We start from the raw sequence: 14,954 nt of genomic DNA on the forward strand, positions 1-14,954 counted from the left end.
GTATTTCTGAGAAAAAAAGTTTCGAACAGCTGGAAGATAGACAGACAGGCAGATGTACAAAAAGTGTGATCCTGTAAGGGTTCTTTTTTTACAGATTGAGGTACAGAACCCTTTATAAAACAGCTGGGTAGTTAATTTCATGCATGCACTTTAGTATAAGTTGTTTGCAGTTATACTGTGTTTGAGTGTGCTCACCTCTTGTGCTACTATCAAGTTGCAAGTTTATTTGTCTCACACTTCTGCCCCAGTGGCCCTAAGCTGATGTATTTAGCACCTGTATTGCTGGCCACTAATGTGCCATCCTTGCAAATAATCCTTTGCTATAATATCTAGCAGCACTGACAGTTAATTTTGTAACTTTATGAATAATCTGAATGTCTGGTATTAAGCTTAGTTATTCACAGCCATCAATGTCAAATTCTTTTGCTAAAACTATTTGTGAAAATCTTTGGTGATGACATCGAGATGTAGCTGTTTGTACATTATGGCGTTTCCTGATGGCAGACTGTTTTAAAATTTAAAATTAGTTTCACATTCGTAGTGGGCCTCAGCTGTATCTATGTTCAGTGCTGTTTGGGACATTTTAAGAGGTCTCACTTACTATATAAAACAGATTTAACTTAATCGCATTAAAAAATGTAGTGTGTCTACTGGCAACAGTGTATTTGGATTGTAATATAGACATATTTTCGGTGGGTCTTCTTGTATTCTATTGAACTGCTGTGTAACAACTTGATTGCACTAGGCCGCTAATTTAGTTGAACAAGATTATTATTTTTATTGCTGTTGTTGTTGTTGTTGTTCCTATTATCACTTGACCTGAAGTTCCTGATTGCAAATTGCTAATGTTGTCTCACTGAGTTGTATTAGTTTATGCTGCATACTTTTATAACTGTTCTATACTTTAAAATTTTGAAAATTGTACCTAATTGTTTTTGGATTCAGTTTTTGCTTACCTAATTGCTACCCTTTGTTGTTAAGAGATTGTTTTGCTAGAGAGACAATAAATTATTGATTATGGAAATACAAATTAGTTTACCCAGAACAGTACCATTGCCCAACAAGTTCCCTATCACTTCAGTGATAACAGAGCATGGTTATATTTGAATGGCAGTGTTCTGATCATGAGGAGTGGTAGGGAGGGATAATTTTGCTGTGTACTTCATTTTTTTTATTTCAGAGAATTACTTGGATAGTCATGGATCAAAGAGGAGTCTTGGGAACATCCTATCTTCCAAAGTCCAATTGCAATACAAGTTAGCTGTAAGGGGTGGGGGAACTGAGGGTAGCATGGTCAAGCTGAATCAACAATTGTGATGAGTACTGGACTGCAGCCTTGGTGTTACAACTGACACTGTGCACACAGTAAGTAATGATCTCTCTATTTGCAGCAGCCACCTCATGGGTGTGTAAACTAACATTGAGTTACTACAGGGCTGTGTTCCTACCTACACTCAGATATTTAGAATCTGAATGCAGCTTAATCACTTAGGGAATTATGTCAAAGACTTCAATTTAATGAACCCTGATCCTAAACAGAAGTCAGAAATTGAGGAATTATGTCATAATGATATCTGTTTACAATTCAAAAGTAGATTGTTGAACTAGTAGTAAATGTATAACAGGAAGAGGGTTCTGTTCCTGGGCAGGTCAATCAGCAGCAAACATCCAAGCCTGTAAGGCAGGGTCTGCTAGACAGTTGGGGGTTATTTAACAAGTTGCCTATCCCGCTTTGACCTGTGATATAGGGAATTGTGAACCTATCCATTAACAATAATAACGAAGAAGTGATAGATTTGATGTGGCTTACAGTGAGCATGGGGCACAAAGCAGCCACTTTGCGAGTCACTGACTCAATGATACTTGAGGTTATTTACTCACTGACTCATGGTAAATTAAATAGAATAGTGTCAGAAGCCCTTGAAGATAGTGAATCATTAAATGTGTTCTGAAGGAGACTGCTAGAAGGAAAATTGTCTAGCCGATTTTACAATGATCTTGTGAGTTGATATTTTTACCAGGTTCAGGGTCTTAAAGAAATCTTAGTGTAGTGTATCGAGGATATCCAAATCACCATATGGTTTTGGTCTTTAATGTTTCAGATTCTGAAGCCATAAATAACACGTGAGAAGAGATGTTCCCAGAGGACTGGTTGTGGATTCAGTTTTTTCAGTGACAAGTAGCATGCTCAGGTGTCATTTATTTCTAACCTAAGGGTGGAAAAGGTGACTGCTCAGTATAACCTTCTTAATCATGTCAGATGATGTGGGACATGTTTCCAGTGCCACCAGGCATTGCACTTGGTGTGGGTTTTCTTGGCACTATGGGAGAAATATGAGAAAAGATATGCCATACAGCTGCAGGCTGGTTTAGGAGCCTGCAGGGTTATTAAAAAGCTGCAGTGCAGGGCTCTTTCATGGGTTGATCTATTCTCATGCACAATACTATGAACCAGTTTGCATGTTATTGGACTCAGGAAGTGACCTGTCATCAGTGGATTCAAGATGATACAGTAAATTTTCTCATGCCTGTAAGCTGCCTGTTGCACAAGGTCGCATATATCATATTGAATGGTAAATGGAAAGCCATTACCTTTTGTAGAGAGGTTTGGTTGCATCTTAGCATTCAGGGACTGTCTTGGCCTATGGAGTTTACCATAATAGAAGGGCTGAGCACAGAGGTGCTCCTGGGGTGCAATTCTATCAAATGAAATTGATGTGTACTGCATTATGTAGATAAGGTCAACACGTTCAAATTTAGGCCGGGTGAGAAATATCTTTCGTGTGAACATGAGTGTCATTATGGGATGTATACTGCAGAGATGGAGCAATCAGCCTTTGCTACTTCTCATTTGGTCACAGAGCAAGGGGAGGGGGACTCTGTTGGAGGTCTTAGGTTGATATCTGGAAGTACTGACCAATAGGTTGGGGTGACATATAAGATAAAGTACAAAATTTTGCTCACTGATAATGTTTCAGTTCAACAGCCTCCCTACGGCTTGTCACCACCCAAGATGAGGTAACTGAGGAAAATTATTAACCGCCTTCTCATTGACGGTGTAATCTGGTCTTCAGTGTCCTCCTACGCATTGCTGTTTTTCTTAGTACCCAAACAAAGAATACCATCCTGTGGTTGACTATCAGGCCCTCATTCAGAAGGTTATTCTGGAATCAGTACCATTACCCATCTGTGTACAGCAAAACTTCAATTTCACATTCTACAGTTTTATGTTTTTTGTGATTCTACACCATAAATTCGTAACCCCTGTGAAAAACCCATAAGATCAATGGTAAAAATTACCTGATTTTATGTTTCTTCCTAGTAAGTTTACCTCGATTCTACATTCTTACTGGACATCTCACTTGACAGCATCCCGTTTTCTTCCTATTGACATTTGATGTGCCTGAACGAGTTATAAGTGGCACCAAAGACAGACGGTTCCCACTGCGGATGGTGGCAGAATATTGAAAGCTGTTGCTGAGAGAGGAGATGTGAGATAAGAAATGCTGACGTAATCCACGATCAGCATTTCTAAAACAACTTGCAATGTTTAGTTTCACTGTGCAATTATGATACAACAACTGCTAGCTTACAGCACCAATGGAAAAAGATGACAGTCAATGCAGAGTGTTCTGTACCGAGCCAATATGTTTATTTATTTATTTACATTTTTTGCATGTAGGCCATCAAGCTGATGTCTTTTCCAAATGTCAAACATAGGTTGAGTAGATTACTGTAGATAGCACTTACAGGCAGCAGTGGTACATAAATTTGTCTTAATATTATAATTATATTACATGTCACAAGAGAGGGCAAGTAGATTAGAATTCACTGAGTGAATATAAACATTTATTTACTAAGAAGGCTTTTAACTCCCTTTGGAATAGCTTTGGTTCATAAGTTTTCAAATCTTGTAGCAGCTTGTTGAACCATATGTGTCCATGTGACAAAGGGGCCCAGCTCCCACCTTTTATTGTGCCACTTACAACTCAGTCTCATCTTTTTGCATGTATATCCAATGTATTCGGCATCAGTACCACTATCATTCATCAAACACTATGTCTTGAAGGATATTCTTGATCAGAATCCAGTTAGTGAGCTTTTACTGGCTGGCGCAACTTGTTATGTTACCTAACAGCCAGTGCAGCTGCCACACCACACTAACACAGTTTGTTTAGCCATTATGTTATAAGTCTACAGCCTACAAAACATTCATAATTCCTAAAGTACCGGATTATAAAGTGGTGTGAGAATATCATTCTTCTCCTCATAGGTAGCAATTTTATCAACACTCATAACATCAACTGACATAACCAAATTGCAAATCCATAATCAAACATGAAATTTCAAAATTCGTATAAAGCCATGTCCACACTGTCAATGGAAACATGTTTCAATTGGAAACATTGTTCCCTGCAGTGTTTCGCATCTGTTTCCAACTTTGTTCCTTGTCTCTGTTTCTGTACATACTGGCAGTGAACATTTCTTAGTGTATTTGCATGGTCTGTAATGCTATTTGTTGTATTGTTTTCATATTGTATGTCATGTCATGTATAAAGATGAGGAAACTGTATTATGTGCTGTTGCATTGTTAATACTCGAAGCTTTACACAAACAAAATGAAAGGTGTCATTTTTTTTCTCTCTCTTTTTTTTTATTTCTTTCCCATGGTTTGTGGCCTGAAGGTCATACCACAGTCTTAGATTTTGGTCATACAGCCATCTCTCAGTGTTACAAAGTTTTAGAGGAAGAGGTTTTAAAACCATGATATTATTTTGATGAAGGAGAGTTTCTGTAGTATTTGGTAATGGTTGATAACTCAAATTAGTTGTTATGTGAAATCGATTTGCTGGTTTGCGTACAATCATCATCATTGGTGAGCAAAAATATATCACAGAAAAACCAATGGGAAAAACTTGCTACATATGGGAACTGAATATGTAAGACAGCTCAAGTTCCCATAATTTCACTCAGATATAATGTAACTATTTTGAATTTCTGACGAATTTGGTATCACCTTTTTTAGGGAACATGAATTTCATTCCACAGACTTGAATATTTATTTCACATTTCAAAGCAAACTATGATAAATGACCTTATTTTCTTTTCTATTCAGTCTTTGTTGTCATTATTATACCAAATGCAACAGCTGTTCTGTGCAGAGCATCTTGTTTTGTCATTGCTGGTCTTGCACAGCTTGCTTCACATATTCCACAACCAGCCCTTAGCCTGGTACAATAACAACAACAACAACAACAACAACAACAACAGCTCGACAGTCTCTTCCCTCGCCTGCTGATATTTTTTTTTAATTTCAATTTCAGAAAAACACATTACAGTAAGGGAAAACAAAAAACACAACTCTATACAACACATAACACAATGCGACATATAAATGTACATTAGTGCCGTGCAGCAATGACATGCTGTTCTGGGGTGAAACATTATTTCCTTTGATCTGTACTGGCACTGCTATGGATAGATGTCCCCATGTTTCAAAACACATTTCCGAATGTTGTCTACATCAAATAACCGCAAACATGTTTTGAAAACGTGATTCCAGCTCAATGTGTATGCAATTTAATAGACCTATTAGGAAAAAAGTTGGATTTTGTCACTAGTAATACTGTAGGGTACATAAATGACATATGAGATGATTGAGCCATTTCCCAACACACTTCTGCCACAAATTATACCCTAGAACATGCAATTTTGAGTTTTCTTTCATTTTATGTTCACTCCAAAAATAGCAAAAATTTGCAGCCTACAGGCTGAAATAAACAAAAATCTGTGAAATATGGTTAAAACTGCTGGATTACAACACCTCAAACCCAGTGTAATCTCAGATGTTTGTTTTCCTCTAGCAGCCAATAGTTGTATGGCATGGTTTCTAGCATACAGAGTGATAAACAGAAAGCTTACTTGGCAGCTTGTTCCAGAGTATGGCTGATGTGATCGGTGTATAGCAAATGGATTGACTGTGGCTTCCACATAGGTTTAATTTATTTAATTATACCTGACACTCCCTTCATTATCATTCATTAATTTTATTTACAGTAGTTACGCTCAGAGCCTGTCAACAGAATCTGGAACATATTATGCCTCTACCAACTGCCACCAACATAGGCTACTCACTTTTCCATGTGCGGCATCACAATTAACAGGGCATATTCAGTGAGCAGTAGTGCGATGGCTTGTTCGTTTTTGTGGCAGTCCTCAATGGTGCTTAATGTGTTATGATGGCAGACAGATTGTTAAATATGTAATGGATTGCTGGGACAGAGAAACATTGTAATCACTACAGGCTTCACTTATTTAATTTTCATTGGTATAAATTATTGAAGCAGTATCAGTAACAGCCAACCAGCTACTTCCATCAGTTTAATGTATGAAGTCAGTTTATGGCAACGTGCTGAACTGGTAAATAGAGCACAGAAATTGAAACTAACAAAATGTCAACATGAAGCTGTCCAGAAATACAAAATTAATGTAAAGATAGATAAGGAGTTTTAGTTTTAGTAAAGAATTAGATTCAGTAAAGAACTATATATTCTTAGTAAAGAATTATATTCAGATAATTGCTAACTGTTAAAGCATGGCATACAGCAAAATTATGCAAGAAGCAAACTTCAGTTTCAAAAGAAAATCTAGTATCTAACACTGTTTTTTGAAACAAATCTGTAGTATTAAAGGAACAGTGCCTGCCCCATCCCCTGAGCAATAAGGCAGGATAATCAACTTTGAAATGTGACAAGGCTGCTTCTAACTGATTTCTTCAAACACATCTTCCAAGAAATGCTAAGATCTTGTACTCACTATCTCCTGAAGTAAACAGACGTGGGAATACTTCAGTTCACACCACAAATGAAGAGCAGTGTTTCAGGCACTGCCTGTCGGTAAACAGAAAAGAAAACACAGATAATCATGTTGTAGCTCACGTAGAAAACAATTGGTGTTAAAATGTCTGTTGTAGCAATATCAGACAATGGAAGTGCAGCAGACACTTACAAATAACTTAGCTAAAAACATCAACTACTCATAATACATAGGAGTTTCAAGGAAGGAGGATGTAGGATTCAATTTCCTTTTCTGCCCCATTAACAGAGAAAAAGAATAGCAAGCTTTAAACATTCAGCTACTTTTATATCATATTCTCAGTACTAAAGGTACTTCACTCCAACTTTCACTATTTGCTGTAACTAACTGCTTTACCAGACACTTATTGAGTATTTTATTAGTCAGATGTATGTGAAAAGTTGGTCTCTCTGCATACTTCAGAAATATACTCACAAAAATCAGATACCAGCATACAGCTTTATTAACATTAAACAATCATTCTTCCTGGAAAATGTGTGTGTGTTATTTCAACAGAAACATCAAATTCACTGACAATATTCCAGTAAAAATGTATAGTGTTTCTAAAATTAGTACAGATGCATTACTTTATCAGTAGTAATAACATTAAACAACATAAGTGCAACAGACTTTATATGTAACATAGCTAAAAATATCAACTACTCTACGTAGGAATTAAAAAGAGGATAAGGACTCCTTGAACACAACCATACTACAAAGAAAGAGGAATATGTGACCAAGACAAATATAAAAAATGAGAATAGCTGCTTTTGGAGTAGACAAACAGAAACTTCAAAAAATAATAATGTGTATGTTAACATGGTTCTTTTTAATCTCAGTTACATACAGAGTCTACAGATCACAGGATAAAAATTTCAGTTCCCTTTTTCAGGACTATATATTGTACAGTAGCTTGTTTCATATTATGATGGCATAAAGAATATTTGCTTTCCCAAAACGCACAAATGTCATTTAAATTTTGTAGTGGTGGAAGAAAATGAATGATCAAAAGAGAATGTTTAAAGAGCATATATTTTTCCAATTTCCATTTATTTATTTTTTTCATACTAATACTCAAGGCAAGGACAGTAATGTTTTGCAGCAAAGAATGCTCACCTTTGTAGTGAACTAAGAAATTATTACCTGACTTAATCATGGAATTATTCTGGAAAGTGAATTTTAGATTAGAATTGTTTTAGGCAAAGATGTATGTGTAATTTTAAATGGAATGGAATCATTCTCAAAATATGGCATTGAAAGGAAATGACTCTGTAAAAATGTACATATTCACGTTTCTCATTTGCATTTTCACTGTCCCTCACTAACAAATTAGAAAAAAAGCTCAAATAAATAACTATCTATTTCTACCACATAAACTGAAGAAACTGCAAAAAGGTGGGAATTTGAGGAGATGGGACCTGGATAAACTGAAGGAACCAGAGGTTGTAGAGAGTTTCATGAAGAGCATAAAGGAACAATTGACAAGTATGGGGGAAAGAAATACAGTAGAAGAAGAATGGATAGCTTTGAGGGATGAAGTGGTGAAGGCAGCAGAGGACCAAGTAGGTAAAAAGACGAGGGCTAGTAAAATCCTTGGGTGACAGAAGAAATACTGAATTTAATTGATGAAAGGAGAAAATATAAAAATGCAGTAAATGAAGCAGGCAAAAAGGAATACAAACGTCTCAAAAATGAGATCGACAGAAAGTGCAAAATGGCTAAGCAGGCATGGCTAGAGGACAAATGTAAGGATTTAGAGGGGTAAGATAGATACTGCCTACAGGAAAATTAAAGAGACCTTTGGAGAAAAGAGGACCACTTCTATGAATATCAAGGGCTCAGATGGAAACCCAGTTCTAAGCAAAGAAGGGAAAGGTGGAAGGGGTATATAGAGGGACTATATAAGGGCGATGTTCTTGAGGACAATATTATGGAAATAGAAGAGGATTTAGATGAAGATGAAATGGGAGATATGATACAGCGTGAAGAGTTTGACAGAGCACTGAAAGACCTGAGTCGAAACAAGGCCCCAGGAGTAGACAACATTCCATTAGAACTACTGACAGCCTTGGGAGAGCCAGTCCTGACAAAACTCTACCATCTGGTGAGCAAAATTTATGAGACAGGTGAAATACCCTCAGACTTCAAGAAGAATAAATAATTCCAATCCCAAAGAAAGCAGGCATTGACAGATGTGAAAATTACCGAACTGTCAGTTTAATAAGTCACGGATGCAAAATACTAACGCGAATTCTTTACAGACAAATGGAAAGACTGGTAGAAGCCGACCTCGGGAAAGATCAGTTTGGATTCCGTATAAATATGGGAACATGTGAGGCAATACTGACCCTACGACTTATCTTAGAAGCTAGACTAAGAAAAGGCAAACCTACATTTCTAGCATTTGTAGGCTTGGAGAAAGCTTTTGACAATGTTGACTGGAATACTCTCTTTCAAATTCTGCAGGTGGCAGGGGTAAAATACAGGGAGCAAAAGGCTATTTACAATTTGTACAGAAACCAGAAGGCAGTTATAAGAATCGAGGGACATGGAAGGGAAGCAGTGGTTGGGAAGGGAGTGAGACAGGGTTGTAGCCTCTCCCCGATGTTATTCAATCTGTATATTGAGCAAGCAGTAAAGGAAACAAAAGAAAAATTCGGAGTAGGAATTAAAATCCATGGAGAAGAAATAAAAACTTTGAGGTTTGCCGATGACATTGTAATTCTGTCAGTGACAGCAAAGGACTTGGAAGAGCAGTTGACTGGAGTGGGCAGTGTCTTGAAGGGAGGATATAAGATGAACATCAACAAAAGCAAAACGAGAATAATGGAATGTAGTCGAATTAAGTCAGGCGATGCTGAGGGAATTAGATTAGGAAATAAGACACTTAAAGTAGTAAATGAGTTTTGCTACTTGGGGAGCAAAGTAACAGATGATGGTCGAAGTAGAGAGGATATAAAATGTAGACTGGAAATGGCAAGGAAAGCATTTCTGAAGAAGAGAAATTTGTTAACATCAAGTATAGATTTAAATGTCAGGAAGTCGTTTCTGAAAGTATTTGTATGGAGTGTAGCCATGTATGGAAGTGAAACATGGATGATAAATAGTTTGGAGAAAGAGAGAATAGAAGCTTTCGAAATGTGGTGCTACAGAAGATGGCTGAAGATTAGATGGGTAGATCATGTAACTAATGAGGAAGTATTGAATAGGGTTGGGGAGAAGAGGAGTTTGTGGCACAACTTGACAAGAAGAAGGGATCGGTTGGTAGGACATGTTCTGAAGCATCAAGGGATCACCAATTTAGTATTGGAGGGCAGCGTGGAGGGTAAAAATCGTAGAGGGAGACCAAGAGATGAATACACTAAACAGATTCAGAAGGACGTAGGCTGCAGTACGTATTGGGAGATGAAGAAGCTTTGAACCCAATCACAATGCGACAAGCAGTAGGGAGACCTGCGCAGTTGGGGTTGTGAAGTTTGGAGAGAAGGAAAAAGGTATGCTCCTTTCATCATAAGAATAAACTGATGTAAACAAACTCGAAAATGATGATTGGTCAGAAGCCATAGCACATGTACATTGGTATTGTTACTCTCTTGGGAGTAGGTCCTACTTGTGTATTAGATATCTTATTACTAAGTTATGTTAAATTAAACTTTAAGCTATTCTATTATATTAACAGCCATCAACATTTTTCTTAATCACACTTTAGTTATGTAGTTTTTATTCCAAAAATCCTGTACAGTCATGGTCTATGTACTATTGTGCTCTGATTGTCGTGCTGTTAATATGCAGTATGCAAGTAGCTGAGGCTGCTTCCTGCTCCGTAGTGAAACGTGTGTGGAACATGGTTAAAAAGTGCTGACAAGTATGTTGTTCCTAATGTTTTTCATAAATTTAGAGAAAAAATGGTTTTGAAGTCTTCCAAGAGATTGTATTTAATACAGTTGAAACACAGATACACACGGGATGTATAGCGGAATTAGTAACATAGTAAATTGATAATCTGGTGCAGTTAATGGATTGCTGATTCATGTCTCACTTTGGTCATTCTTTTTTTTTCTCATTGAATCTGAAATACCTGCATCTCATAATTGTAAAATTTATCATCATTTTTTATGAAAAATACACGTCCTTTTGCTTCTAATTGCATATTGCTAGTAAAATTCCTGTTTTCATTTCAAATATAAGTTCTTAATTATCAGTATTTTATGAAAGATTTTTAGTAAAGGTTACTTAAATTAAGTAAGTATAACAATTTAATTTTTAGGACAAAATTGAAAACCAAATACTCTTTATTTGGACTATGTCCATTGTTTTATACCACAGATGTATTCTCATAGAAACCAGAGTGATATGTGTTATGTTGTTGTTGTTTTTGTTGTTGTTGTTATGGTCTTCAGTCTGAAGCCTGGTTTGATGCAGCCTATTCACCTCCAAACTACTGCAACCTACATCCCTCTGAATCTGCTTACTGTATTCACGTCTTGGTCTCTCTCTATGATTTTTACCCCTCCACACTTCCCTCCAGTACTAAATTAGTGATCACTTGACGCCTCAGAATGTGTCCTACCAACCAATCCCTTCGTTTAGTCAGGTTGTACCACAAATTTCTCTTCTCTCCAATTCTATTTAGTGTCTCCTCACTAGTTACATGATCTACCCATCTAATCTTCAGCATCCTTCCATGGCATCACATCTCAAAAGCTTCTATTCTCTTCTTGTCCAAACTGTTTACCCTCCATGTTTCACTTCCATACAAATACTTTTAGAAAGGACTTCCTGACACTTAAATCTATACTCAATGTTAACAAATTTCTCTTCTTCAGAAATGCTTTTCTTGTCCTTGCCAGTCTACATTTTATATCCTCCCTACTTCGACCATCCTCAGTTATTTTGCTTCCCAAATAGCAAAACTCTTTTACTACTTTATGTTCCTCATTTCCTAATCTAATTCCCTCAGCATCACCTGATTTAATTCGAGTACATTCCATTATCCTTGTTTTGCTTTCATTGATGTTCATCTTGTATCCTCCTTCAAGATACTGTCCATTCCATTCACCTGCTCTTCCATGTTCTTTGCTTTCTCTGACAGAATTACAATGGCCGGCCACAGTGGCCGAGTAGTTCTAGGCACTTCAATCTGGAACCACACGACCCCCTATGCTCGCAGGCTCGAATCCTGCCTCGGGCATGGGTGTGTGTGATGTCCTTAGGTTAGTTAGGTTTAAGTAGTTCCAAGTTCTAGAGGACTGATGACCTCAGATGTTAAGTCCCATAGTGCTCAGAGCCATTTAGAATTAAAATGTTATCAGCAAATCTCAAAGCTTTTATTTCTTCTCCCTGGACTTTAATTTCTACTCCAATTTTTTCTTTTGTTTCTTTTACTGCTTCTCGATATGCAGACTGAATAACAACAGAAATAGGCTACAACCTTGTCTCACTCCCTTCTCAACCACTGTTTTCCTTTCATGCCCCTCCACTCTTATAACTGCCATCTGGTTTCTGTAGAAATTTTAAATAGCCTTTCACCCCCGTATTTTACCCTTGCCACCTTTAGAATTTGAAAGAGAGTTTTCCAGTCAACATTGCACAAACTGTCTCTAAGGCTGCAAATGCTATAAATATAGGTTTGTCTTTCCTTAACATATCTCCTATGAGAAGTTGTAGCATCGGTATTGCCTCACATGTTCCTACATTTCTCCAGAATCCATACTGATCCTCTCCGAGGTCGGGATCTACTAGTTTCTCCATTCTTCTGTAAAGGATTTGCGTTAGTATTTTGCAGGCATGACTTATTAAATTGATAGTTTGTCTGCTTTCTTTGGAACTGGGATTCTTTGGAATTGGGATTATTATATTCTTCTTGAAGTCTGCAGGTATTTCGCCTGTCTCATACATCTTGCTCACCAGATGGAAGAGTTTTGTCATGTCTGACGACCCCAAGGCTATCAGTAGCTCTAATGGGATGTTGTGTGCTCCCAGGTCCTTGTTTCAGCTTAAATATTTCAGTGCTTTGTCAAATTTTTCACACAGTATCATATCTCCTTTCTCATCTTCCTCTACAATCTCTTCCCTTTCCATAATATTACCAGCAAGTACATTTCCCATGTACTGACCCTCTATATACTCCTTCTACCTTAACTGATTTCCAAACTACCATGGATACTAAGAGTGTGAGCTGCAGTAGGAAAGTTAGTTCAGGGGTTTTGTGCAGCTGTTGTGACAGGTGGTTTCATTAGGGAAATTGTAGCAGTGTGGGAATTGGGGAAGCAAACGAGACTCTTCAATTTTTTTGCAGAGTTTGTTCAAGAGATAGGATTATGGCTGAACAGGAGGAGAAAATTAGAGCCCTTCAGGCTGATTTGGACAGAGTGAGGGAGGAACTGAAGAGGTTAAGTGGGGAGGAGGGTAAACAATGGTGGGAAGTGGTAGCTGGGAACAAGGGGCACTGAAAGAGAACAGTGTCTGACAGTTTCTCAATTGGCACAACCAATAGATTTGCCTTGCTACCACAGTTAAGTAAGGAAGAGGCTCCGGTAGAAGTAGATTTAATTAAGATGCAACAGAATCTCACTAGGAAACCAACTGTTTCAAAAATAGTAGAAAGTAAGAGGAAAGTTCTGTTACTAGGTAGCAGCCACGGAAGAGGTGTGGGCCAGATTTTGCAGGAAAAATTAGGTGACAGGTACCAGGTCACAAACTTTTTCAAGCCAAGTGCATGTCTTAGCCAGATAGTAGTGGATATGGGTTCCTTGTGCAAGGGTTTCTCAAAGCAGGATCATGTGATGATAGTGAGTGGAGTGGGAAACAGTATTGATAGGGGTCAGGGCTACGGTATTGAGTGTGACCTGGTGAAAACAGCCTCTGCAATGTCCCATACCAATGTTGGGCTAGTGCCTGCTTTCATGCAGCAGTTGAAATGCTCTGTCAGGAGGGTAAATAAGGAGTTTGATCAGTCGCGTAGGGCAGCCACTCTGTCAGACATTGGATTGGCTCCTGTCGAGGCTATTGATAGGGGGGATTTCACAAGGCATGGCCTACACCTCAATAGGAAAGGGAAGGGTAAACTGGCAGGGTTGTTAGCGAAATCCATAAGGGGGGACACTAGTACTCATGGATGTACCTCTTTTTTAGACTAATATCAGTGTCCATTGAGAAGTTCAGGCAGGCAGGTGCTAAAGAGGTCCAAAACTCACAAGATTCTCACAACAGTAAAGTAAAAAATAATGTTACCATTTTTCACCAAAATATTCCGGGATTGAAGAATAAAGTAGATGAGCTCCTGGATTGTTTAGATGACATTGAATCTTATAATGTAATAGATATACTATCCCTGTCTGAGCATCACATTGTGTCTGATATGAAAAAGGTAAATATCAGTAGTTATAAACTAGCTGCACATATGAGTAGATAGAATAAGGTGAGAGGAGGAGTTGCCATATATGTCAAAATTTATCACTGTGTAAAAAGCTTAGATACAAAAAAGTTTTGTCTAGAGCAACATATAGAAGCATGTGCCTGTCTACTTAAACTGAAGGAGGGCTCTTTTATAATTGTAACAGTATATAGGTCCCCTTCAGGAAACTTTCATTTATTCCTGGAAAGTTTGGATGCCTTGTTGTGCTATCTGTCAGATAGGGGAAAGCAAATTATTATTTGTGGGGACTTCAATGTTGATTCACTGAAAGAGTGTAATAGGAAGAAGGACCTGGAAGTCTTGCTTGGTTCTTTCAATATGACATCTGTCACTGATCTTCCTACTCAGGTAGTAAAGGACAGCAGCACATTGATAGATAACACTTTTATAGACCAAGATAAGTTTAAAAAGATAAATTCTTGTCCTGTTGAGAATGGCCTTTCTGATCATGGTGCTCAGCTAGTTACAGTATATGACATAGCTCCATTCAGTAACTCAAAACTACCCTCCAAAGTTGTGCATTCAATTAATGACTCAACAATTAGAAATTTCAGGGAAAATCTTCAGCAGTTAGACTGGGATGAGGTGTACAAGGAACCCGATGCTAATTTAAAATATAACTTATTTCATGATACACTTGTAAGATAATTTGAAAACTGTTTCCCCAAGAAAGTAGTTAAAT

The sequence above is a fragment of the Schistocerca piceifrons genome, chromosome 4, assembly GCF_021461385.2.
Source record: "Schistocerca piceifrons isolate TAMUIC-IGC-003096 chromosome 4, iqSchPice1.1, whole genome shotgun sequence".
Taxonomy (NCBI): Eukaryota; Metazoa; Arthropoda; class Insecta; order Orthoptera; family Acrididae; genus Schistocerca; species Schistocerca piceifrons.